The sequence below is a fragment of the Agelaius tricolor genome, unplaced genomic scaffold (genome assembly GCF_023055355.1).
Source record: "Agelaius tricolor isolate 1412-34295 unplaced genomic scaffold, bAgeTri1.0.p SCAF_1, whole genome shotgun sequence".
Taxonomy (NCBI): Eukaryota; Metazoa; Chordata; class Aves; order Passeriformes; family Icteridae; genus Agelaius; species Agelaius tricolor.
Genome location: NW_027269261.1, coordinates 28,171,492 through 28,196,042, shown reverse-complemented (window position 1 = coordinate 28,196,042; position 24,551 = coordinate 28,171,492). Strand labels below are relative to the sequence as shown.

Sequence of the window (24,551 nt, the reverse complement as noted above, 5' to 3'; positions counted from 1 at the left end):
GTCTTTAACTAGGTGTTGAACTTCTTGCTGGCAGGCTATTAATTTTTGTGTCCAAGGCTGGTGTTTCTGAGACTATCCTTGCTGCCATCTTCGTTAGAGATGAAGATGCATTATACAAACTTGCCAGGTAATATTGCAGCTTAGCAAAGAGCAGAGACAGTGGTATTTCAATGTATTGCTTTTGAACTCATTCAAATTGCAGCTTGTTTCATGATGGGTATCCATCTGCTTTGGAATGTACATGAGGATTAATGTGAATATTTGACTTCAAATGAACTTGTGAAAAAGCAAGGATGAGAGAATTCTCTGTATGCTGGGGCAGAGATGTCAACAGCACAATCACATGTCTTGAGTCCCCATGGGTTAAAGGACAGGGAGGGTTTTTTTTGGTACAAGTCAGAGTTTGCAATAAAATTCATGCATATAGCCATTCTTGTCAATAAAAAGGAACCCAATGAATCAATACCAAGGTTGGGACATTTAAGCAAAGCCATGGATGTTTTTGTTCTGCTGTCACTTTTCTTGCTTCTGCTAATTAGCAACAGAAGCTTCCAAGTTCACTTTCAGTGCAGCTGTATACTTTTTTTCACCTGGATCATAGGTGGATTTTTCTTGTCTTGTTCCAAAGGTGTATCAAGGTTTTGGGGACAGCGTCTAACCAGGTGGCTGTGTGCTTATAACCAAGCATTCTCATTGCATGTACTGGATGATCAAAGTTGAAGGAACCTCAGGCCATGTTGGGCTGAACACTGAAAACCGTGTGGCTGTAACTTGCTGTTGGGTCAGTAAAGAAGTTATGCAGATAAGACACAGGTTTAGGTACTTGTTTTGGGTTTGCCAAATTCTCATCTTCTATGGCTTCATGGAACTGGTAGTCCCTGAGCATCTTCCCAGCACAGAACTCAAGGTGTTGGGAAAACAGCTAAGCTGGTGGGTTACTTGTTTTGTGTCTCATTGTGCCTTGTTAAAATAGATAATAATGTTAATGGGTAATAAGGACACTTCATTCTTTTTCCCATATCCTGTTTCAGCTCATTAATCTGTGCATCTGTGTGTCCCAAGAAATGAGACTTCAAGAACAATTCAAAATAAGTGTCTGCTACAAGCCCTTGCCAGTACATGACTACAATAATCTTTTCCAAGAAAAACTCATTGCTGCCTGAAACAGTTAGAACAGGTGGAGCTTTAAGCAGAGTATATGCATTGCCTGTGGCCTAGCATAACCCCTTTCCTGGATTCCACTGCCTTTCCTGACAGAATCTGCAGCCCAAGCTTCCTTTTAGTTTTAGAAGCAGCCATATCAGAGAGCAGGTGATAACTAGATCCAGCTGCTGACAAAGAACAGCAAAAACTTTTGTATCTTCAGGTAAAGATGTAAGTTTTATGTGAAAGATAAAAAGCTCATAGACTGAAATGTAGAAATGAGCACCACTTGAAGTTCTCCTTATATAGGTTAGACATTCCCAGATGTTAAGTTTTAGTGTTTTAACTTCATCCAAGTTACTATTAAAGGGAGGAATTAAAACATTAGGATAGGAAGGATTATAATTTGTCTATTCTTACAGATAGTTCATACTCAAAAATAGTAAATTATATTTGCAGAAAGCAAAATAAGTAAGCTACTGATTTTTTTTCTTGGTAGAGAGTTTTCCCTCCTCCTATTGCTTTAAAGGTTTGACTCTTCAGGTGCAAAAGAGAATGCTGTGGATGGATCAGATTAATTATTGAAAAGGCTTAACCAGAGAAAAATGGTATCTTGAGGATAAAACTGGTGCAGCTCATGACATGGAGCAGAGGAGCACACAGCATTGATGAATGCAGAGGACAACTGTGGAGAGTGAATATATTCCATTGTAAGTTTTTCTCCATTGTTTTGAAGTCCCAGCAAGCGTAATGTGAAAATAGTTGCAAGTGTTTCATGTCGTTCCTTCTGACATCCAAGCAGCATTTCTGTGGTTGCCCCTGTAACTCACTCACTGTCTCGTCAAATCTCTGGGCATGTATAAATCAGTAGTTTTCCATTAGCTACCCCAGAATATTTCATTTTTATATTTCAGGTTCCTGTTCCTGGGTGGCCATTTGCAACTTCCACAGAGACAGAATGTGTAACACTTCACGGAATGCTGTGAGAAGGAACATTTGAGGAGAATTACATGTTAATAGGCATCTTAGCTGCACCTTAATTGCATCTGGTTTCCAGGAGGCTGAGTTAAGAGAATGAGCTAAAAGACTTAAGGCCCTTTTCTTGAAGCAGTACTGGAGAACAAATATAATATTTAATTCATTCCTACTCAAGGCTCTTACCTAAAGGTACAATACATGACTGACATGGTAGGCTTAGAGGCTCTTGCCTTGCCTTTACCACCTAGAGTAAGAAGACATACTTTTAACTTGGTCTGACTTGTTTATACTAATACTATTACAATGATTTAGCAGGATTACTTAATAAAAAAAGACCCAATCCAGTTGACGTAATTTTTTTCTCAAATTGGTCTGGCATGCAGATGCCATCTAGTGGTCACAGGATCGTGCATGGAAAGCTGTTACTGCAGAACTGACATTTATTCCATATTTATCCTGCTCTGTCTCATGTGAAAACCTTATTCCTTGATCAGTACTGAAATGTGTGCATGGTGCATGGTTCATAACAACTCAGACCTTGATGCATTAAAACTAGGCTTACTTCAGTTAGATGTACAAATTTATTTCCCAGTTTTGCAGACTTTAGGTGATTTCACAAAGTATCTGAGGATTCTGAAGGGGGTAGTGAGGGGTGGAGAGAATTAGAGCTCCCATGAAAAGTATACAAAAATTAGTCTTTGTCTTGGGTGAAGATTTTTGGATTTCTTCCCCCACCTCTGGAATCTTCTGTTTTCAAGTCTAACCGAGTATGGGGAGATTATAGATTATCTGCATTGTTTTCCAGTGATTGGAGAGGGACCGGTGGAAAATATATAAGAAAAAGTATGAAGTATGTTTAGATCTGGTATATATCAAAACTGCAGAAAAGAAAATATATTAGTTTCTGATTTTGTGTGGAATTTTAATTGGGAGATGCTATCAGAATAGGGCTGGTATTAAATTTTTACACCTTACCTAACCAAATATTGTACTATTTGTGTTTCTTTTAGTTACATGGTTCTTCTTCATTGTGCATATGGGCTGCTTATTATAGGCATGTATTGCTGAAAAGAGATTTGCACAGTTTAGACCTGATTTGAGAGAATCATTTGATGTTTAGCCAGGTTCCACTAGTTGTCTACAATGAGTTGCTCTTGAAAAGGTGTATCTACACTAGTTCAAGGTAATTTTGTGGTATTGAAGTGAATCCTCTTGATTGTCCTCATGTACTGCTTTGGATTGCAGAGCTTCTGCTGTTGTATGCAGATTAGGTCTTTTGGGTTAGTTGTATGCAACAGAAGTTTGTTCCTAGTGTATGCCCATGGTGTCAATGATCCACACTACAGAGTCCCACTGAAGTCTGTTACTCTGCTGTCCCACAGTCTGCACAATATCCTTTCTCTTCTTTTTGTCATGCTTTCTGTTTCTCTGACTGGGCAGAAAAGAAGAAATGGACAATGGTGGCAAAGTCTCTTTGGCTTCTCAGGTGTTACAGTATGGTGGTACCTTGGGCTGCAGTGAAATACTCATTTTTCTGTCTCATGAGAGGGATGAATTCTTTGGTGGCTGGATAACCCAGTGGCAGTAGGAAGAGGCTGTGCACTTCAGCAGTCCCTGACTACCAGAAGATCAGCAGTTGGGGTATGAAGTACAGTTGAGAAAGGATGAAGAGACCTTCTTGAAGACCAGGGCAACAAACATTTTGAGCATTTGTCTTTACTACAGTGATACTGAAGAGATCTCTCCAGAAACATTCAGCTTCCTGTGCAACTGAGATTGAACCCAGGTGAATTTACTGTTTTCCTATCCAGCTTGTAAGGCTGGAGGAGGGGGACAGGCATCTGAGGCTTCAGATGGAACTACTACATTGGGCCTGAGTGTGTGGAGAGACAGTGGGTTGCTAATCTGAACAGGAGGGCTGCTTTAGGTCTTTAAAAAGCAATTCCATAGAGCTGTGAGGTGTAGGAGAAATCTGCCATGAAACAATTTTGCCTCCAAGTGCCTATTTTCTGCCATATGAGGTCTGTCCAATGAATTATGTGGACTGCACACAAGGATAAGAGGCCTGTGTAACCTTCCTCAACCTCCAGGGACAGTACAGTGTCTTCCCCTCTCTGAGTGCTTTAGGGGATGAACTGGTGACAACTGCACAAAATCCTGTGAACAGTAGCAGGGACAAATACTGGTTGAGGTGTCAGTTTACTTGAAACAAAAGGCAGTTACCTGCTGACACCATAGTAATTTTTCCCTTCCACATTCCAACAAACTTGCAAGGTTTCTTGGCAGCTGTTCCTTAATCAGGTCCTGGGAGCAACAGCATGAAGTTTGTTCTAGAGGAGATGCCTTGTACCACTGTGGTCACTGCAGGATTAGAGATTTGGATGTCAGGTACAGAGCTGCTATTTCAGTAGGCAGCTGCAGTCATGGACTGGTTGTGGGCTAGGTGCCTCTGTGCTGGCAGGAGAAAAAGGATGTGTTGTCCTGCTTGCTGACATGGTTTTCCAAACATGTGGCAGTCCAGTAAGAGATAGACAAGCTAGTATGACAAGATTTCAAGCACTGGTTGCTGAGGGGAGGCCATGCTGGAAGGTGTGCTGTTCATAGTTGTGGTCTAAGGTACAAGTGAGAAGGGAATAGAGAGGCAAGAGCTTGTAGACAGCCCTGGTCACAGCTGCCTACAACTTAGGGCAGGCCTGGCAGCAGTTCTTGGACAGTCTGTGTGCCAGACTCCCTAAGGCTCAGAAGCAGGAGACTCTGGGGAGGTGATGGGAACACTGATATCTTCAGGAGGCATTTGACCCTCCAGAGTTCGCACACGCCGTTTCTTGCTAGCAAGCCGTGAGCCAGCTGCAGGAAAAAAAACCAGGGTCAGCCTGATCCTTTGAGAAGCTTTCACATGCTTCTGGCCATCAAATACTCTCTGCACTCAGGGGGGCGAGCATGAGCTCGTGTGGTGTGGAAACATGCCTGTACAGACTTACAGCCTTCCTCAACACTGGGGTGTATATTTGCCCCTTATGTTAAGCTACACTCTTAAATTAAGCTACACTCTTAGTTCTCAGAGGACTGTGTTCAATCTCTAAGAGAAGTTTGTATTAATCCACTCATACCTATCTGTTTCTCTATCCTTGAAGTTCTAGGCCCTAGTGACTCCCTGAGAGCCTTGTGTTTACCCACATGAGGGTTATTCTTGTGGAATACAATTTAGGTTTTGCTGACTTCTGGTTTTCTGGAGAAGAAACTGAGCCATGTGAGAAACTAGAAGGGTGTGATAACTCCAAAAAGGAGGTTTCAGTAAAGGCTGGGCTCAGAATAATTGGATGCCTTCAGCTTTCTGCTGAACTATTGGTTTAAGCATCTGCTTGAGAGTATAGCATGTACTTGTTTTGCAATAAAATATATTCAGTTCTTCTAGCAGTAGGTGGTAGTTCAGAACAACAAATAGCTTTTGCCCTCAGGGCTCTGTAGTGTTGAACTGAGGAAATGAAGCTCTGAAGCTTGTGGCCAGCATGTGAAGGTGTCATTGAACATACCTTGTTGGGCAACTCTGGCAATCATGCAAGAGCTTGACTATCACATACTTGTCAGACATCAGTTTATTCCCATACAATGTTGTGTATTCTTTTTGTAGGTGACAGCAGAGATATCTTAATGGGCTGAGTATTTTTTGCTTGGATTAACTGCTTTTGCTGCCTTAACAAAGAAAAACCTTAGTAAAATTAAGTAGTAGATGGAGGAGCTTGAGTTATGAAAACAGCCAGGCGGTGGCATCAGTGCACAGCAAATAAGCATTTGAACCTGCCTTAAGGAAGACCAGGGCTTGTTTAGTCACCCAGGTCTGTACAAGTGTACACCTGTACACCTAGATAGGTGAAGTGCAGCCTTTTAATGATCATTAACTAATTATTTGCAGGCATTTATGGTTAACTTTTTTTAAGGGGTTTGGCTGTGGTAATTTTTGTACCAAATTACTCCAACTATATTTGTGTGCTGTTTGTGCATGTAAGTTTGTTACAGGTTTGTTATGGTAATCCCTTGAGTCACTGGTTTTGGTGCTCTAGTCTTCAAACTGCAGAAGACTTTTTCTGGGGGGCTGAAGTTCATAATGTTAATGCTCTAAGAGAAGAAATGTTTATGCTACAAACCTCATTCATTCCTATCCTGCTTTTATGTTTGCTTAATAATCCACCAGTACATGAGCAATAAATCTGCCCCACAACCTTTTAAGGTAAATAAGTATGATGGCAGGAAAAAATATCGAAGGAGTTTTTGACAATAGTGATACTGAGGATTAGAGTGGAGATGAGAGTTCTTGACTCAGGCCTGCAGCCAGGGTTAGATGCCTGCTTAAAAACAGTAGTAGTGTCCTGTGCACAGTACTGCCAACACTGGCCACTATTTCCTAATAAAGGGTTCTGGCTTTTTGCTTGCAACAGCCCCAAAACTTTGGTTCTGCCTTAGTCTTTGTTTTATCATATTTCTTTTTTATTTCTTCATTTTAACTTATTCAAAGGAAGAAAAACAAGCTTCACCCATACCAAACACTGCTTTCCTGTTGTGTTTTTGCTGTCCCACAAATAGCATTTCTAAGCAGCAGCTGAAGCAAACACTGCAGTACTTCCCTCACAACAGTGTTGTCATATTGGCAGTAGCACTGACCTGCCATGGTGTTAATGTGCAAAGTTTAAATTGCCTTGTATTGTTGGCTGCTCATCTCCCTATGCTGATTGCTGCTAGATACTAGCCTTGTCTTTTTGTACTTGGAACTGATGCCTGCAATTCTTAGAATTGGTTCAACAGAGGAAGAAGCATTGTGAGACAAGAAAAAAAAAAAAATCATGATCCTTGCTCAGCTTTATTACTAGCACATCCTAGAGGATTACCTAGGCAATGCTGGGCTGATGGTTGGGAATGCTGCAGTGGTCTTGCATGTGAGAGTTAATGGCTATGAAAAATGGGGATGAAGGCATCTGTCTGCATTCTTCCCATTGGAACCATTTGTTAGTACCTGTGGAAGATCCCATGTCAACATGTTGTCCCTCAGGTAGGAGTTGGGCTTCTGCAACCTCACAAGTGCTTCTTGCTATCCCTGTCCACAAATTGCAAGTGTCTGTATTCTTTAAAACTCAGTTGTGCATTTGGTTTGCACATTTCTTAAAAACCCAGCATATATTCTTAAATTTACATAACATTAGCCTGTGATATTAGAAGTCACTGTATATCTGTCCATGTAGGAGATAGTACACACTGCTGTCTATAACTTAAAAGAGAAACAAGAGCAAGTGAAACGGGGAGAGCACTGGAATGACGCACATACTGCTTTGAAATAGGCATCTGAGCCTACTGCTAACTTTTGCTGGAAACCACTCAAAATTCCTCTCTGAAATAGTATTTGAAAACCAACTGGTTTTATCCATTTTCCTATAGGGAAAGCAGAAGTGGTGTGCTGCAGTTGATGTTTATCTTGTTTCAGTATGAATGCCTTTTTGCTTTTCCAAGAAAATGGTCCACATATGACTTCATCTAGCTTTAGTATGTCCGTTCTGGGAGTACTAAGCATTGTAGGCCTAGTGGGAAATAAGCTAGTTGTATAGTTTCATACCCATTTATTATGGTCTTTATGTATCCACTTTTTTCAGTCTGAAAAGCTGCCTTTATTTTAGTTGCTTCTGCTTCATGTTTATTATTTTGTGGCTTCTGCTGCTATCCTTTCTTACAGGTAGCTGTTTATGTGTATGTATATACATTTTCAAGTATCCCTCAGCTTCTTTGGTTAGGTGGCCAACCTGAACCCCCCCTAGACATCCAAGCTCATTAAAAGCAAAGCTAAAAGAAGCAGTTGAAATGCAGGAAAGGTTAACATACTCTGGTGAGTATGTTAATGTGTTCTGTGCTGCTTTGGCAAGTGTTTTCCTGGTATCCAGGCTACCTATCATAATGGCTATTCAGCTGGAGATGGTGATAGTTGGTAATACTGTTTTATAAACAGTACAACTCAGTGTGAACAACCCCAAGGAACAAATACATCTTTGAAATATGTGGTGCTGCTGGCCAAAGGAGTAGACAAAGTGGCCTCTCATTCAAAGTTAGAGATAGGCCTGTACTCACTTAAATGTGAACTGCAGTTATTTAGGAAAATAACATCTAGGTGTTTCTTTACTAGCTAAAAGAATTTTTCAGTTGAGTTGTGTAATCTATAAAAAAGATAGTGATAGAATTTGTATAATACTTCTTTTACCGTTTTCCACAAAGCAAGACTTTATCTGACAAAATGATGACCTCTTATACTTACAATTAGTTTGTCCCAAGAATTCAGTGTCCTTCAGCAATAGTCACTTGTGTAAGAATGTCTAGAAACAGAAAAAAAACCCCCATAACTGTTTTCAGTGGCAGGTCATCTGTATATCAAATACTTTTCTTCCTCCTGGCATGATGTTCATAAGGACTATGGAGAGGCTGCAGGGAGATTGGAGCATTGAACCACAAGCCTGAGCACCTGGAGTTCAGTCTGTGTACCCTGGACCCAGCATATTTCTAAACCTCCTTGGCTTGCTCTTCCAAAGAGTTAAACTCTTGAAGATGCTGCCCCCTCATGCTTTTATTGCAAACAGTTCACACTCTATTTATGATGTGAGGTAATGTGAGACTGTCTTTTTTTTTTTTTTTTTAAGAACTCCAAACTGCCACAGATTGGAGCACTAACTGCAGCCATGTACCATCTGTTGTTGTCTCTTGGCCATACGGGCATGTTCCTGAATGTCCCCTGTGTCAATATCCCATGTGTGATAGGTAGAGAGGTTTAACTATTTGTTGATGTAGCATCAGTGCATTAATATCTTTTTAAAGCAAGTGATTGTCTTGCATTAGAGGGTGATTGCCCTGTATCACATGCTGCTTTAATTCAAACCGTTGTTACAGCAGGTATTTTGGAGAAAAAAACTTGTAATTTTCCAGGAACATTAAATGTTCATTGATTTCAAATTCATAAAACTCAGAGTTTCCAGAATGTAGCTGTATCCACAACCAATGTATTTCTGTAGTTATTGACTTCCTTGAAATGCTATTTCACTAACAAGAGCAAATGTTGTTCCATAAAAAGCAAGAAGCTTATGTTGATCCCTGTAATTACTCTTTAAACAGATGGAACATACATGTCCAGCTCATTTCAGAAGCCCCAGGCACAGCAGTTTTGCAGTTATGAGAATTTAGTCTTGCTTCCATGAAAAGGAATGTTAGGAAAGATAATTTGTTAACTCTTCTTGATTCTTACTGCACAGCAAGTGTATTGTTGAAAGGACATGGAAAGCCTTGGAAAAGTAGCTAAAGAGAAATGGATGCTGCCTGCACTAAGTGCCCTAGGCATTGAAAAATGCTCTTTTTCAATGTCAGCCATTCCCAGCATGAAGCTTTCAGTGCTCTGATGGCTGTACTGTGAGGCAGGCCGTCCCTAGTGAGTCAGCTTTTCTGGCCAGAATCCCACATGGATCATTAGCAAGTAGTATCCAGTAAAAAAACCTGGAAGGCAAAGGTTTCCTCTCACACTGTACAAAGGCCATCTATTTGGGATCAAGGTTTATCTACTACTGCATGGGATCAGCCTTTTATTGAACATGAAAGTCTCATTTGAAGCTTGTCTAATGATTAATATCTGCTGAATGTCTTTTGTTGGATCCCAACAAAAAACCTGTCAGGTCATGTATTAATTGAGGCATGACAAGCAACTGATTTTCTCAGGATGATGGCAAAAAAGCAACAATTTCAAGGGCCACAGTTGCTAATTTAGAACTAAATGGAAAGATAGAATCTGGATTTCTTTCTTTTGGCTTGTACTTTATCATTGGGATTTCTGAAAGCAGCTGGAACTTCTGCTAAACAGAAACAGACTCTGTCTGGCTTCAGCTGATGGGATGTTGCACTGCCTGTGCCAGCTGAGCCCTGTGTCCCAGAGGAAAAGTGCTGTCCTGTGTGAGGGCACATGGGGGTAGTGCCTCCTGTCCTCCTGGCTCTGCCAGAGCAAAACCCAACTCTCTGTGGGAGTCCAGGAGAGGATGCCTAGGACCTCTGCACTCTTTTGTTGCCTTGGCAACAGCATCTTCCTTTCTGAGCTGCTTCTATGCCACAGGTACTGCTGCACACCCCAGGGCTGCAGCTGCTTCTTGCTGTGATCTCCTTTCTCTATTTCCAGTGATGCAGAGCAGGTAGGCTTAACCTTCCTGGTGACAAGGTCTGTGTCCTCTTGCACATATTCACTTCCCACTGATTTTGGTGAGAAGGCACACCCAGAGAAGAACTACCACTGCTTCAGGGGTGAGTTTGATGACCTTAGAAGTCCTTTCCAATGTAAAGGACTCTGTGATTCTCTATAACCATGAAATAATTAATTAACCTTACTAGCTGGTTCCTCTAATACATCCCTGTATGTAATGAGTCTCCAGATCAAGCACTCACCTCAGTCCATTCCTGTTGTCTTAGGTATTTTATGAAGTATTCACCAAAGAATATCTGTAGTGAGATGTAGCTAGTCCAGATAAGAGAAATCTTCTCCCCTCTCACTCTTACGATAAGTTCTTGTTGTAAGTGAATAAGTTCATGCACTGCCAGATCTTTCTCCTGCAGTGTGGAAATGGTATATGTGTGTGTTGTTTGTAAAAGGCATTTTGGCATGGGTGGAAGTGTGTCAAGGTTTGTGCTAAAAATTAAATTATAGAGCAGCTGTGTGATAGTGCTTGGCTCCAGTCTCAGGCCCTTTCTAGTTCACTCCTATGGACGTGTCTGAGTCCTGCAAGACTAAAAAAATGCATCCTGAAGGAAGCTGCATAATGTGACTGTTGAAACCTCAGTGAAGCCCTTTCCAATAGCTCCTCTCATTGTAGTCATCCTGCTCTGTATCTAATTACTGTACAATTTTAATTCCAGGTAAGTTATTCCAAAGCCTAATCCTATATTTATGGGGAAAAAAGGTAACTTGGGAGCCTCAGCAACCTGAAGTTTTATTTATGTTTATCTCAAGACTGTTACTAAGGAAGGGAGAGCTGCCAGCTGTCACCTGAAAGGAAAGGGTGTCCTTTGAAGGGAAAATGACTTTGGACAGGTGATATGCAATAGAACTGAGCTAGTGGAAGAAAGAATTGCACTTGAAGATTGCATTTATCATCTTCTGTAACCCTCTGCTGACAGGGGAAGAGCAGTCTCTGCCTCTTTACCGCTCTGGAAAGTGTTTGAGATAAACTGCTCGCATCTCCAGATCTCCAGGGACTGTGTAAGATGCTGGAACCTGTGTGAGGGTATATGAGGAAGATGATGCCATGGGAACCTCACCCCAATACAGCCTGAAGAAATTGAATTCTCACTCACTCACAAGTCTCACTCTCTCCCTTGTGAGACTGTTCTCTAAGGAGAGGGAAAGAGAACTCATGATAAACTTGACTGCATTTATGTTGCTGACCTGTCCCAGGGAGAGGCTTTATTATTGTAATGGTGAAATGAGGTGATACTGCTCCCTCTCTCCTGGTGTTTTCAGCAGAGGGCAGGTCTGCTTCCTCTGCCTTTTGCTCATCAAAGCTTTTGGGACTTTGTTGGTGAAGAAGCATTGTAGCCATATGGACTTTGATTTTGCAGAGTCTGCAGGCAGTAGTACCTATCAGTTGTTCAGATGGATTTGTTTAATCAGATTAACTTGTGGGAGCAAGAGGACAGGCCTTGCCTTCCACTTGGGTAATCAACCTCTATGAAATAATTTGTATGCCAAGATGAGTAGTACATTATATAAGATTAGAAATAGTGTGTAACTTAAGATTTGCTGAGCCTGTAGTCTTTTCTAGCAGGTAAAATAAATGTTCAAAAAGAGGAGGCTTTGTGCAAATGTGAGAATTAATTGGAGATGAAAGTGAAACCAGAAACATTCTGGCATGTCTTGTCATACTGTGATTTCAGTAGTGCTTTTAAGGCCAATAGGGCTTACTTATATTAGGGTTACACTGGTTTTTGCTTTATCTTTTGGTAGTTTTGCACTATTGTAGTGTAGAACAGTAGTTGCACTCTAGCCTTTCAGACCAATGTATTCAATCAATTCAATTCAATTGATTTAATCAATTCAGTCTTCAAGTATACATAACCTAGAATGAAGCTTTTATATGGATTAGCAGTCCTTAGTCCTTGATTTAGTCCACTGATATAGTGGAGAACCTATGTGTGTACTTAATTAAAAACAGAAGTAGTTCCCTTTTGTCATTAAGACTATTTGTGTATTGAAATTCATGTGGCTTTCCCCAAAGCCACACCCTAGATTCCAGAAAAACTCTCTTCCAAATCTCTAGTTCAATTTCCAGAGCCTGTTCTTATTTGCGGGATTTTTTTTTTTTTATGTGGGAAAAATGCATTTTTAATCTCACCCAGAAAAATTATTGAAGTGGATTGTTTGCTAAGAAGGCAAAAAAGAGCCCTGAAGAGGGCTCTGCTGAAATCTAAAGGGTTAACAGTGGGGTAAGTAACAGGCATCCACCTGTGCACCTCTACCCCGCAGACAAACACAGTTTAAGATCAGAATCAGATCTTTAAAAGGATCCAGCCCATTCCTTGAGCAAATTTACTCCAGTCATTTGATGTTATTCTGAAAACCTCACAGAATCCCAAATCTCACTAGCATTTGTGCAGTTGCCTGCAGGCTCTGTTCTCAGTTTTTTTCCCAGGATTTCCCATAACTCAAATGCCTCATTAGGTTACTGTTTGTCCTTTTCATGTAAGTTGAATGCAGATCTTAAAAAAAAATAAGAAATTGAATGCCTCAGGCCATTTGAGAACTGTAATTATGTCCTCCTTTCTTTGAAGGGAGAGCAGCTCATAGAGGAAACTTGATCCAAAGTTCAGAGAGGGTATTAGAAAGGCAATGAGTCTTGTTAGCCTTGTATGAGGGTGTAGATATGTGCAGGTGTGGATTTATCTGTGGATTTATCAGTTCCTTGCCCATGCAGTGCCCATGTGTTGCAGCCTTGGCTTAGGATTGTGTTCTCCCTTAACTACAGCTGCTTGCAGAGTTACTGCAAAGACTTTAGGAATGAAATTACAACAGGAGTAAGTGTTGGTGTCACAAGCTGTTCACAGAAGGGAATTCCAAGTCCACTAGAGTGATTGGAATGTCCAGTTCCTATTCCTTGTGACAGGAAGTATGTGTATACCCAGATGGCATTGAGAATCTCAGCCTCTCCTTGAATTTAGGTGTAGCCTCTCTGTATGTGACAAAATTTGTTACACATGCAGTCTTTCACATGTGCATGTTGCCAAGCTACAATTGTCATGTTACAGACGTTGTGATGTTTGTTTTATTTTGGGAGGGGGAAGGGCTGTGGTGTCAAACTAAATAGAGGCATCTTGTTTACTGCCCTTAAATATGTAGTGTTTTCTACAGGAAATCATTTTGTTTGCATGAACAGTAGAGGCAAGAGAAGAAACATGATATATCTCAGCCGGCTTCAGTAAATTTACTGTTGTTGGTGTTTGAGTAGTAAAGGGAAAGCACACAGACAAAAATGACTTGTTCAACTTTTGTTATATAAGTCGGTAGCTCTGTAGAAATCTCCATCAAGAACTACTGGAAAAACAGCTGAAAGGAATTCTGTAAATATGGATCAACTTGCAAATACACATCAGTATTGCATGGTGACCTTTCTTCATTATTCATTACCTAAGTTATATTGCTGTCTTATATTAAGATGATGAATTAGACTTTTTTTCCTTTTTAAAATATATATAAACCACTTGAGTTGTCCAGTCAAAGTATCCCATTTTGCTGCTAGGAAAATTTGCTGTGTTTCTGGTGCTGCAGTGATTGTGCAGTGCCAAAGAAGCTTCAGGCAGCTTCAATGGAATATTTTGCTAGGGAGACTTACCAGTAATTTGCTAGAGCCTGGGTCAACATCTGGGAAGTATGTATCCACTTCAAGAATTAAAAGCAGCAGCAGTAAACCAAAGCCTATTGTTTTTAACTGTCTTGTTCCACTCTCCACAGTTTTAATACAATCTGGGTGTAACACCCAGTGTTGCACGTCAGGCAGTCGTGCTTCCTTCCTAGGAGTTGTAAAAGGATGTTACAGCAGAGGGCAGTAGGAACCCACCTCTGCTGAAACCTGGTTTGGATCACAATCATGCAAGTGTCTGTTTTCTCCCCACTCGTCTTCCCTTCTTTAATGATTTCAAGGACCAGAGATGGGACCTGCCACAGCTGTTGTCACTGTATTTGTCATGGCAAATGCAAGGTGTGTGTTTGTAGCTCCATCTCTAGTCAGTGAACTGACTCTGAAGATGTCATGGATGCTGCAAAAAAATCCAGGCCCAAGCTAATGGCAGCAATTGGGCAATTTTTATCACAATTCAGAATCCTTTAACAGTTGGTAGAAGGGAAATGATGTGACAAGTTATACAGCTTATCATCAAGCATGTCTTTCTGATAGTTGCTGAAATACCTTACTGTTCTGGAAGGCTGTTTCTTAATTTCCCAGTACAATATCTAGGATTTGAAAACCAGAGACTTTTAAAGTGCATGCATTTAGGGAAGGGAAAAAAGCCAATGCTGCAAAGTAGTCTGCAGCTTGGAACCTTTCAGATGCACACAGCATGATGATGTCAACAGTGCCAGGATTACCTTCCCTCTGCGCATCTCCTCGCTTTGGTCTTCTCTCCCCCTCAGCATCTTCTGCCAGTGCTCAGAAGCCACTGTAGTTCACTTGGATTTGGTTGTCATTTTCTCCTGTCAATTCAAGTCAGTGTTCCAGTACTGTCAGCCACCTGAGCAGGTTTGGGGTTTCCCTGCTATCCTGTTTTTATCTCCTGACGGGGGACGTGCTCGTACACATTCTTCTCTGGCTCAGCAGACTTGTGTCTCAGCAGCAGGCACAGATGTCTCTGAGCACAATGCCAGTTCAGAGCAGAGATAGCAGAGGCTTTGAACTTGCTCCCTCCTTTAACTGGAAGTGGCCTGGATCTGATGAGCTTCCAGACAACATTGCAAAGCTCAGCTTTCCCCCGCCCCCAGCTCCTCCAGGCTGTGAGAGTGTAGGTGTGTGGGAAGGAGGGAGTTGTCATTGTGAAGAATTGTTCAGGAGAGGGGGGAATTACTCATTTCCTAGTTTACTGGTGAGGATCTGCCTTATGTATTGCTACACCTAGGATGTATTTTTAACTCTCCTGTGGTAACTATAGCATACATACAGATGGACTTACTGAAGGATAGATAAAACATACTACAAATTACACAGACTGTGCACAGGGATACTAGGAATGTGGCTGGCTGTAGAAATACCTAGCTCTTGCAGTCACTCATGTTTTTTAAATTGAGACAATACTAGATAGTCTGGCTTCTTTTTTGTCTTTTTTTTTCTTCATTTGTTTGCCTATATGCTTGTAAAGGATAGGTTGAAACCAGGACTCATGTAGCAGAGGCATTCACAAAGTGGGCTGCTTCTGAGGCCAGACCAGTCCCATCTGTAAAGGACAAAGGCTGCTCACTGCATGCTTGTTCAGAGCTATTCCAGGATGGAAAACGCAAGGAATCGCAGAGGTGAGCTGCAACTTCTGAAGATCCCTTCTGTCTTGTTCTGGTGCTTTTCTTTCCCTACTACTCAGATTAAGTCCATGCCTGGTGAAGTCCCATTTTGGGCAGAGAACTGTCTTGTAGGATGAGCAGCAGGAGGGGGAGACAGGGTAATGAGTTAGTAAATTTTATTGCTTTGGTGATGTCTGCAGCTTGTGACATTAACATGGCACCACTGCAGCTCCACGTTCAGAGGACCCCTCTGTGCCACACTGTAGTGCTGCAGGGGATCATGGAATTCATGAATGTTTGCCTGCTTCTCTGAGAGCTGTGCCCAGGATGCTCTGATACAGGAAATATCCACTAGGTACTGAGTGGAGAGCACACATCTCTCTGGGCTATCTATGCTTTCCAAGCTAAAGATTCCTGCAAAATTCCTTTTAGAAACTGTTTTCACTATGCATAGCTATAAAGACTGCTTCTTAAAAACTGTTAAAAGAGAAGGCACTCAAAATTGACCACACAATGGTTGAGATGATTGTAACATGGATACTTAGTTAATGATTGCTCCCTTAAAATATAGTCAAGTGGACAGATAAACATGTATTGAAAACATATTTAAGTCCAAATTTCAAGACTTATACCTGAAGTAACAGCAAAGAGTGTAGAACAGACCTGTGCTGTTTTACTAAGTCCTTTCTGCTTTGTCAGTGTGAGTTTTAGTGGGAATACTTGCTCTAGTTCTGTTCATTTCTTTTTAGGGGAGACCAGAATCACTGAAACTCTGCAGGGGAAAGCTAAACCACGTTATTCTTATCTAATTCAGAGCCCTGCATATGTTGCGTGGTACCACTGAGGTAACTCCTTTTCCTTCAAGTCATCCTGCAGTGGTACCTTGTTTATCTTTAATTATGTGCTGTTTATTAACAGAAAACAGTGAAAACAATCAGCTGTTCAGGGAACAGGAGCTAAATTACTGAAGCAAAACAGTTGAAAATTTTCAAACAAATAGGTTTGGTGTTGGAAATTGTATTTCACATACACATGCACATTCTTTTTAAAATTTCAAGGAAAGTTTTTGAACCTTTTTTTAAATTTGACAAGCCAAAAGCATCTTGCTCCAATTGTAATTTTAGATGTTGCATACAGTCTAAGTTGGTACAAAGCACTTTCAGTATTTTATTTTGCCCTTTTTTTGTGTTTTTACTTATAAAGCAAACTTGAATGTTTTGACATCTTCCAGAGAGGATGGAATGTCTGTTTTGAAGTTTGTGTGGCCTGAGGTTGGTCAGTATCTTATACAGATATGAGATCAGCACCATACATAGCTGGGTGGAGGAGTTAGATTGCAGGAGTTAAGACAAAACAGGGAAATAAATATCCACATCAAAGCTGCACAGCCTGTCTGTTTTAGCCTTGGTTAGGCTTTAATGGATGGGGCTGTTTGAGTGTGCCTACCTCTAGCTGCATCTGAACCAGAAGAGTGTTAAAATGTTCAGATTTGTACTGCAGGGTCTTAGGACTTCATCATCATTGGACTTCCCCACATGGTGGAAGTTTTGAGTTTTGATCAGCTATTACTGACAGATATTTGAGGAAAGATTCAAAGAGGTTTCAGAAAAGACAGGATTGATCCAAACACAGGGAAAAGCAGATTAGAGCACCCAACTATTGAAGACCAATAATTGAGATAATTGGCTTCATTCCATATGTTTAGAATACAGTAGCCAAGAGAGAATAGTCCTGTTGCTGTAAAAAGAGAGAAGTGCTACATTACCTGATAGGTCTGGTTTTCAGTGTCTGAGATCCTTAGTCAGCCCTCTTCAAAGTGGTAGGTGATGAAAAAAGAAAAGCAGGAATGTTACCTGGTTCTTCCTAGTGGGCATGAACTGAGGCATTTGGGCACTGTCACTCTTTGGGGACTGAACTGCTAAGAAGTAAACTGTGTGTCCTTCATTTTCTGGTCTGCTCCTGGCACAATGCTGAAATGTTACTGGCTGGATTTGTGATGGCACAATTGTGGCAGTGCTCATAGGGAAAGTTATTGAGGCAGTAATTTGTCACACGGGTCACTTGAATATCCCTAATAAGAAGCTTCTGGCACATGAGTAAGAGAGAAGAAAGTACAAATGCAATTGCTTCTTTATATTCACCTGATGTTTCCCAAATGAAGCAGTAAATTCATAAGACCTACACCATGATCTGGAGCAGCACCCTCTGCTATCTCAGAGTAGTTTTGATTATTACCATCACATGAACAGGCAGATGTGCTGAGATCAGGGTGTGCAGCACACACAGCAAGAGGGGCCACCTGATGGTGAGAGAGTCAGCCTGAAATGGAGAGGCTGATTCCCCTGAGGGCTGTGCAGTCCTTCAGAGGGACCTCAGCAGGGTGGAGAGATGGGCACAGAGGAACCATCTGAGGTTCAAAGAGAATTGCAGAATAACCCCATGGACCAGCACAGGCTGAGGAAAAGCAGCTCTGTGGAGAAGGACCTTGGTGTCCTGGTGGACAGCAAGCCATCCATGAGCCAGCAGTGTGTCCTGTGGCCAAGGAGGCCACTGGTATCCTGGGGAGCATTAGGAAGAGCACTGCCAGCAGGTCAGGGTGATCCTGTCCCTCTACTCAGCCCTGGTGAGGCACATCTGGAGTGCTGTGTCCAGTTCTGGGCTCCTCAGTACAAGAGAGATGTGGAGCTCCTGAGTGGGTCCAGTGGAGGGTAACAAAGATGATTAAGGGACTGGAACATCTCTGTTACAGGGAAGGCTGAGGGAGCTGGGCCTGATCAGCCTCGAGAAGAGACAACTGAGAGGGGAGCTCAGAAATGTCCATCAGTATCTGAAGGGGGGTGCCAAGAGGATGGAGCCAGGCTCTGCTCCATCTGGGCAATAGGACAGGAGGCAACAGGAAGAAACTGGAACACAGCATTTCACCTGAACATGGGGAAGAACTTCTTCACTGTGTAGGTGACTGAGCACAGGAACAGATTGCCCAGAGAGATTGTAGAGTCTCACTCTTTGGAGATATTCAAGAGTTCTTCCAATGGATGAATGTGCTTGAGCAGGGAGCTTGAACCACTGTGGTCCCTTCCAAACTTACCCATTCTGTGATTTTATTTCTGTAAATGGGAGGACAGATGAAGGGAAGCATTGCAGTATGCTTGAGTCATGTATTATCTCACTGGCATTTGCTTAACAAGCCTTATTCTGAAATGCAGTTTTCGCTTTGCCCTGCTTTCAAATTCTTTAAAAAAAATCCTTTTAGAAAAAATTAGGCAGAGGTTAATAGTAGCTTTGCTTTGAAATCTGCTTATGCTTTACATAACATAAAAGCCTGCCTGTCTAGGTTGGATGTCTGCTTAGTTCTGTGCCACCTTGTATGAGCATAACAAGTAAGACTCAGTTTTAAACAACAGAAGGTCAAGTGAATTCTAGTTAATCCATTTATTTCAATTTGCAGAAAGTGGGGGAGAAAAAGATAAATCAGTGCAGAATAGAATGATACTCAAATGGTAAACTTCTCATGCAAATTCAGAGTTCAGACAGAGGAAAAAATAGCCTGTTCATCCACAGTCTCTACTTTGGGATCAAGTAGAGCCTCTTCCTATTCCAAAGGAGAGAGTTTTCCTCATTGGGAGCACCACTGTGGCCAGCAGACAGCATCTAGCAGATCTTGCAGCAGCCACAAGGAGCACTGCATTTTGTCAAGTAAGTGCAGCCAGCTGTAGCAGTCTGTATAGGTGATTCCTGGGTGTTGGGGTTCTTTTTCCCCACAGCCTTTCTTTCTTTCATGGGAAAACTTTCCTGGATGGAGAACATGCACTGTAGCTGGAAACTAGTCAGTCTGGCTTTGGCCAGTTCAAGTGTTGCCTCCTGCTGCTGAGGTAAAACCTTCTACTCCTCTGAGATCAAATGGGGTGCCAAGCAAAGATGGCCATAGAGGTTTTGGTTACACAAGTGTCTCTTTTAGAGCCAGCCTGAATCACTTGGCACAGCACCACATCATGTATACATGTTTGCAGCCCTAAATACATGAGCTTGCATAGCTGCCAAACTGCATGGCTCAGTCATACCTAGTGAGCTCCCTGCTTTCACTTCTAGTTCATTTTCATTACTGTTGCTTTGCAGATTTGTCTCTGGGCTTGGAGAAGTATCTGTAGCTTTGTTTCCTACAGAGAAAATGCTAGTTTTAATGCTTCTCTCTCAAGAAAGATATAAGGCATCACTGAGTCAAGGGGTTTCTACCCATTCTATTCAATAGACTTCAGGTGAGGTCCTAAATCTGCTTGTGTTCTGCTTTCTTTCTACTTTAACCACTCTTATACGACTTCCTATGTCATATTTCTTGGCCCTTGGTAGCACTTGAGAAAAGTTCCTGTTAATATTGAGCGTGACTGTGTTCATTAGTGTGCTGATGACTCTTCATATCACCGAGGGAGGATGCTGAGAAAAATGCCTGAAGACATCCCCCTCTCTTCATATTTCAAATTCATATTTATTTGTACTCTGTTTACAGTGTTTAGGGATATCTTAGCTTGCATGACCTGGCTCATAGCTGAGACATTTTGAATCAATTTTGAGAGGAAACTGTGTAAATTATCTTCTATAACCTAACCCTAAATGTGATGCTTCTTTTTCTGTTCCTGGTGGTATGTCTAAAATGAAACTAACAACAGCAATATCAGCCACTGAAATTAACCAAAGATTTGTGCTTTAGAGACCTAGGCAGCAGATTACTCTTACTTCTTTTATCCTCTGTATGCCTATAGATTTTTTTTCGCCTCTGAGAATTTGTTCCTTCTCGTTTTATTGGCAATAGATGTTTTCATAACTGCCACAGAGAAGAGCTCAGCAATTTTTCAAGAATGCTTTGCTATACTGCATTTTCTGTCCCAGGATGGAAGTCAAATGTGTTGGCAGAAATTTAGCAGAGCCCAAGAGACACTTCCTCATGAAGGAATTGGGTGCAGCCTGAGAGTTTAGCAAAGGTGGTGTCACAGCTCTCTCTGAGTCTGGTGATGAGTGGGCACCAGGAGCCATCCCTGTCACTGAGGCTTCCACAGGTGCTGTAGTTCCCAGGTCCCTGCACATGGTTCAGTGTTTGTCCTTGTGAGATGTTTGGTACCCAAGTGTGGTGGGATGGCCATGGCTGGCAGCCAAACTCCCACCAGTGGCTCACTCACTCTCCTCCTTAAGAGGAAGGGGAGAGAAAAAGGAAGATCAGGAATGAGAAAGCTTATGTGTTGAAATGAGGACAGGGAGATCACTTTCAGTTACCATCATGGGCAAAACAAGCTAGACTTGAGGGAAATTGAATTAATATATTGCCAATTATTTATGTATTTAATTAACTATTTGGGTATTGGAAGGCAAAAAGGCTAACACTAAAACACTCAGAGAAAGCATCTTTCCTTCCCCCTTTCCAAGGCTCATTTTTTCTCCTTCATGCTTATTCTCACCACAGGTTATGTCCCTTGAGCAAGGCAAGGGGGACTGGGCTTGTGGTTGGTGTGGAGCAGTTCAGCCCTGCTGCTCCCTTCCTGTTGTGCTCCCCCACTCTGGTGTGGGTCCTGCCCAGCTGCAGGCAATATCACTTTCCCAAATCATTCACTGACACGGGATTCAGTATTCCAAGCACCTGGGGCTTGCCACAGTGCCTGCTGCTGGGTCAGGTCTCCCAGGAGTGGTGGCACTGGGCCCTGTGCTGAGTGCCACAGGGGCAGCAGCCTCAGGAGGAGACAGGATGCTCAGAGCCTGGGGAGCCTGCACTGGCCCTTGTCTCAGCATCCAGGGGTGAGGGGGAAGGTGCTCGGCACACTGCAGCATAAGGCTATCAATAATAAACCATTTTAAATATCTCAAAAGCAGTGCTGTGATGACAGCCCAAGTAATTAATTACATGACTTTTAATAGACCCTTCAAACAGTGCCAAGTCAGTGACATCTGCTGTGGCGTGGAAGTACCTTCAGGGAAGAACATTTTTAATGCAGTGGTACCTCAAAAGGCTGGCCACAGATAGGCTGAAAATGGCCATGCAGAGGATAAAATGTTTGAGCAGACTGTTAAGCTCTCCTGCTTCTTGCTCAGCCAAAAAAATGACCATTCACCCACTTACTGGTGGATGATTTAATTGCAATCTGCTTCTAAAAGCACATAGCCCGTGTGCCTGAGATGCATTCTGCACTTCTTGGAGAGGCCCGTGCTCTGCACCTTAATTCTGGTTTTTATCAGATTATTGCCATTTTATCATGCTATTGCTCATTTTAGCAGAGCTGTCTTTGACCCCCTGTCCAGGAGAGTCCTCATCCTCAGCTCATGCACAGTCTTGCTCCAGAGCAATTAAGAAGTCTGATTAACAGCAGCAGAGTATGTGGAGCTGGAGTTTTCATAGAAACATCAATTCACTTTCTGCTCTGGTCCTCTTGGGGAACCAATGCAGAAGATGTTATTAAAATAGGGTTTGTTTATTGACCTTCTCTGATTTCTGTGTTGTTCATAAAATAATCTTGTTTATTAACAAGTAATCTTTAGCTGAGATGCACTGTGTTCCCTGAAACATTTTGTGCAGAATTCATGGATCGAAGCTGGAGAAACTGAATACCAGGGAATTAATTTCAGAGGATATGATCTCATAATCTCACTATTTATCTCTGGAGATAGGGAGATTTTGGCTGGCACCTGCAACCCTAGAGATAAGTGCATTTGAAGGAAATTGAACCTTTTAAAAAATATATTACATTTTTATGCTTGTGTCAAGTCTCAGGGTTTGGATTAAATGCCAGGTTTGTTCTTGTTTTAGTGTTTGTACCTGGCCCACTCTTATTTCAGTGGAGTTAATGTGGAAATAAATAGCAAGCTAACTTTATGATCCTGCTCCAGTAAATCTCAGGAGGACTGGTGGAAATGCAGCTTCCTAGGGTCTCTTTCCAAGCCTTCTTGACTGTCTGCACCAAGAACTCTGTGCTGCAGTGGCAGTGCAGGGCTGGCAGAGTTGGCTTCATTTCTCACAACAGGGAACTTGTACATCTGATTTTTTTTCCTAGGGCCATTCTGGCCCCTTCATTCTTTGTTAGCCATGGTGAATCATTGATCCTACTGTGCTTCAGAAATGGAGGGAGAGCAGGAGTGTCCTATGCCAGGTGGAAGTTTTTATTGTTTAAAAATGTCACCATGTAGAAAATAGTGGAAAAGTTGTGTAAGAGCAGCATGGAAGCAAGGGAGGGCTGTTCAGTAGATCTTTTTTATCTCTGTGGCATGGAAATAGAGAGCTGGCAGCAGTGTTCCAGTGGCTGGAAATCTCCAAGGTAATTTCCAAGATTTGTTGATAGCTTACATGGAAATTGGACAAATAATTTTACAAAACAGTATTTCCCAGCTAATTCCTCTTCTCTGTATGCTGTTTCCTCAGTAAATGGCTGTTCTGTCACCAAGATTTACTTATTTGGCTGCATTGTTTGTACAATCTTCCTTTACACATTACGTGCCTAAATTTCAGAGATTTCCAAAGGACTCATGATTTCCCTTGACATTAGCTAAACCAGCTGGAGCTCAGTATCTGAAAAAGGAGGCTTGCTCTGCTCCTTTAAAACAGCAAGCAAAAACTCAGCCTCCAGCATTTAAATCCAGAGCCAAAGCTAGGTCACATCAGCTCTGGTGCAGTTAAGCACTTAGGGAGGTGAGTAGGCAATGCCACTACTCTGATTGCTGGGGGCTGCTCTCATGTTTAGAGTTAGGCAAGTCTATCTGTCCTGCTGAGCTGCAGCCAGTGTCCCAGAAGCTCAGGTGGAATGGATGCCAGTGGGCCAAGCTACCCTTGTGGAGATCATCCTGTTGGATGGTGAGCTGGACCCCTCAGAGGAGCAGGAGTTCAACCTTCATTCTGCTTTACTCACCCCAGGTGAAGGGAGCAGACATAAACTCTCATGAGAAGGGAAATAGTCTGGCAAAGGTACAGGACATCTGCAGGAATTAACACTGAGGATCTGATACTGAGGCCTTTAAGGAAGAGAGACCCTTGTAAAAGGGCCTGAAAGCCTTGGGCTGAGCTTGTAGGTACCGGTTTTGGGAAGAGACTTTAGGGAGCAGCGTGAAAGTGCAAGGTGCAGAGCAGGATGCTTTAGAAACAGTGGCTCCTGGGGCCCACAATGTGTGGGAGTTACATAATGCTGCTGATGCTGGCTTTCCTGCCAGGAAGGGGGAAAAGTCTTCAACCTGGCTGAAGACTGATGGGGTATTTTTTTCTTTTTCTTGGACTTTGGTTCTGAAATCTATAGAAGAGTAAGTCATCTCAGCTGGGTCATGACCCTGTGATGAGAGAATCTGATATAAACGAGCCTATGACTAAGCTGAATAATCCCTTCCTTGAGGAAAACTTCTCTCTGTTCAGTGTAGTTATAGTAGATGTAGTCATCCCTGCTGTGTGAAGCAATCCCACCACCCCACATATCCAAAGTTACCATCGGATAAGTGAGAACGAAAGTATTTGTGTGATGTGGTGAGGAAACAGCATTAAAAAATGCAAGCCACCTTGAAATGCTGATCCTCTGCTGAGGTGTTTTGCATGTTGCAAATCCCAATTCGATTTTCAGAACGGGGAGAAGAAAGAGCAGCACCAGCAGAACACTTGCAAGAGGGGCTGTGCCAGACACTGGATGTGCTCTCATTCACGGGCACACCATGAGTGAGAAGTGCTGCCTGAGATTACAGGATGAGATTCAATAGGTGTTAATAAAGGAAAAAGAGATAATTAAGCCCCCTTTTTGATGAACCTTTGCCTGCCACAAACTTCATCATGTGAGCCTAGTAGTTCTCCCCTGATGTAGCTGAGGTGCTGCAGTTGTCCTCAGCACAGATTAACGTGTGAAGAACAAAGGGGAGCACCTCATACCTCGGGGGAGGGGGTTGG

General features: G+C 42.2%; 2 long non-coding RNA genes across 2 annotated transcripts in view; one reads left to right on the top strand and one right to left on the bottom strand.

The window, feature by feature from the left end:
• Positions 1 to 2,268: 2,268 nt before the first annotated feature.
• Positions 2,269 to 14,994, bottom strand: LOC139590382 (uncharacterized). Its single transcript, XR_011679325.1, has 3 exons — positions 14,759 to 14,994; positions 8,414 to 8,471; positions 2,269 to 4,968 (listed from the first exon to the last, which is right to left on the bottom strand). It is a non-coding gene; the product is annotated as an uncharacterized lncRNA (long non-coding RNA).
• Positions 14,995 to 15,534: 540 nt separating this feature from the next.
• The window catches only part of LOC139590377 (uncharacterized), a 51,103-nt gene continuing 42,086 nt past the window's right edge, over positions 15,535 to 24,551 (top strand). The window contains exon 1 of the long non-coding RNA XR_011679323.1: positions 15,535 to 15,673. This is a non-coding gene — a long non-coding RNA (uncharacterized lncRNA). The remainder of the gene's footprint in view (positions 15,674 to 24,551) is intronic.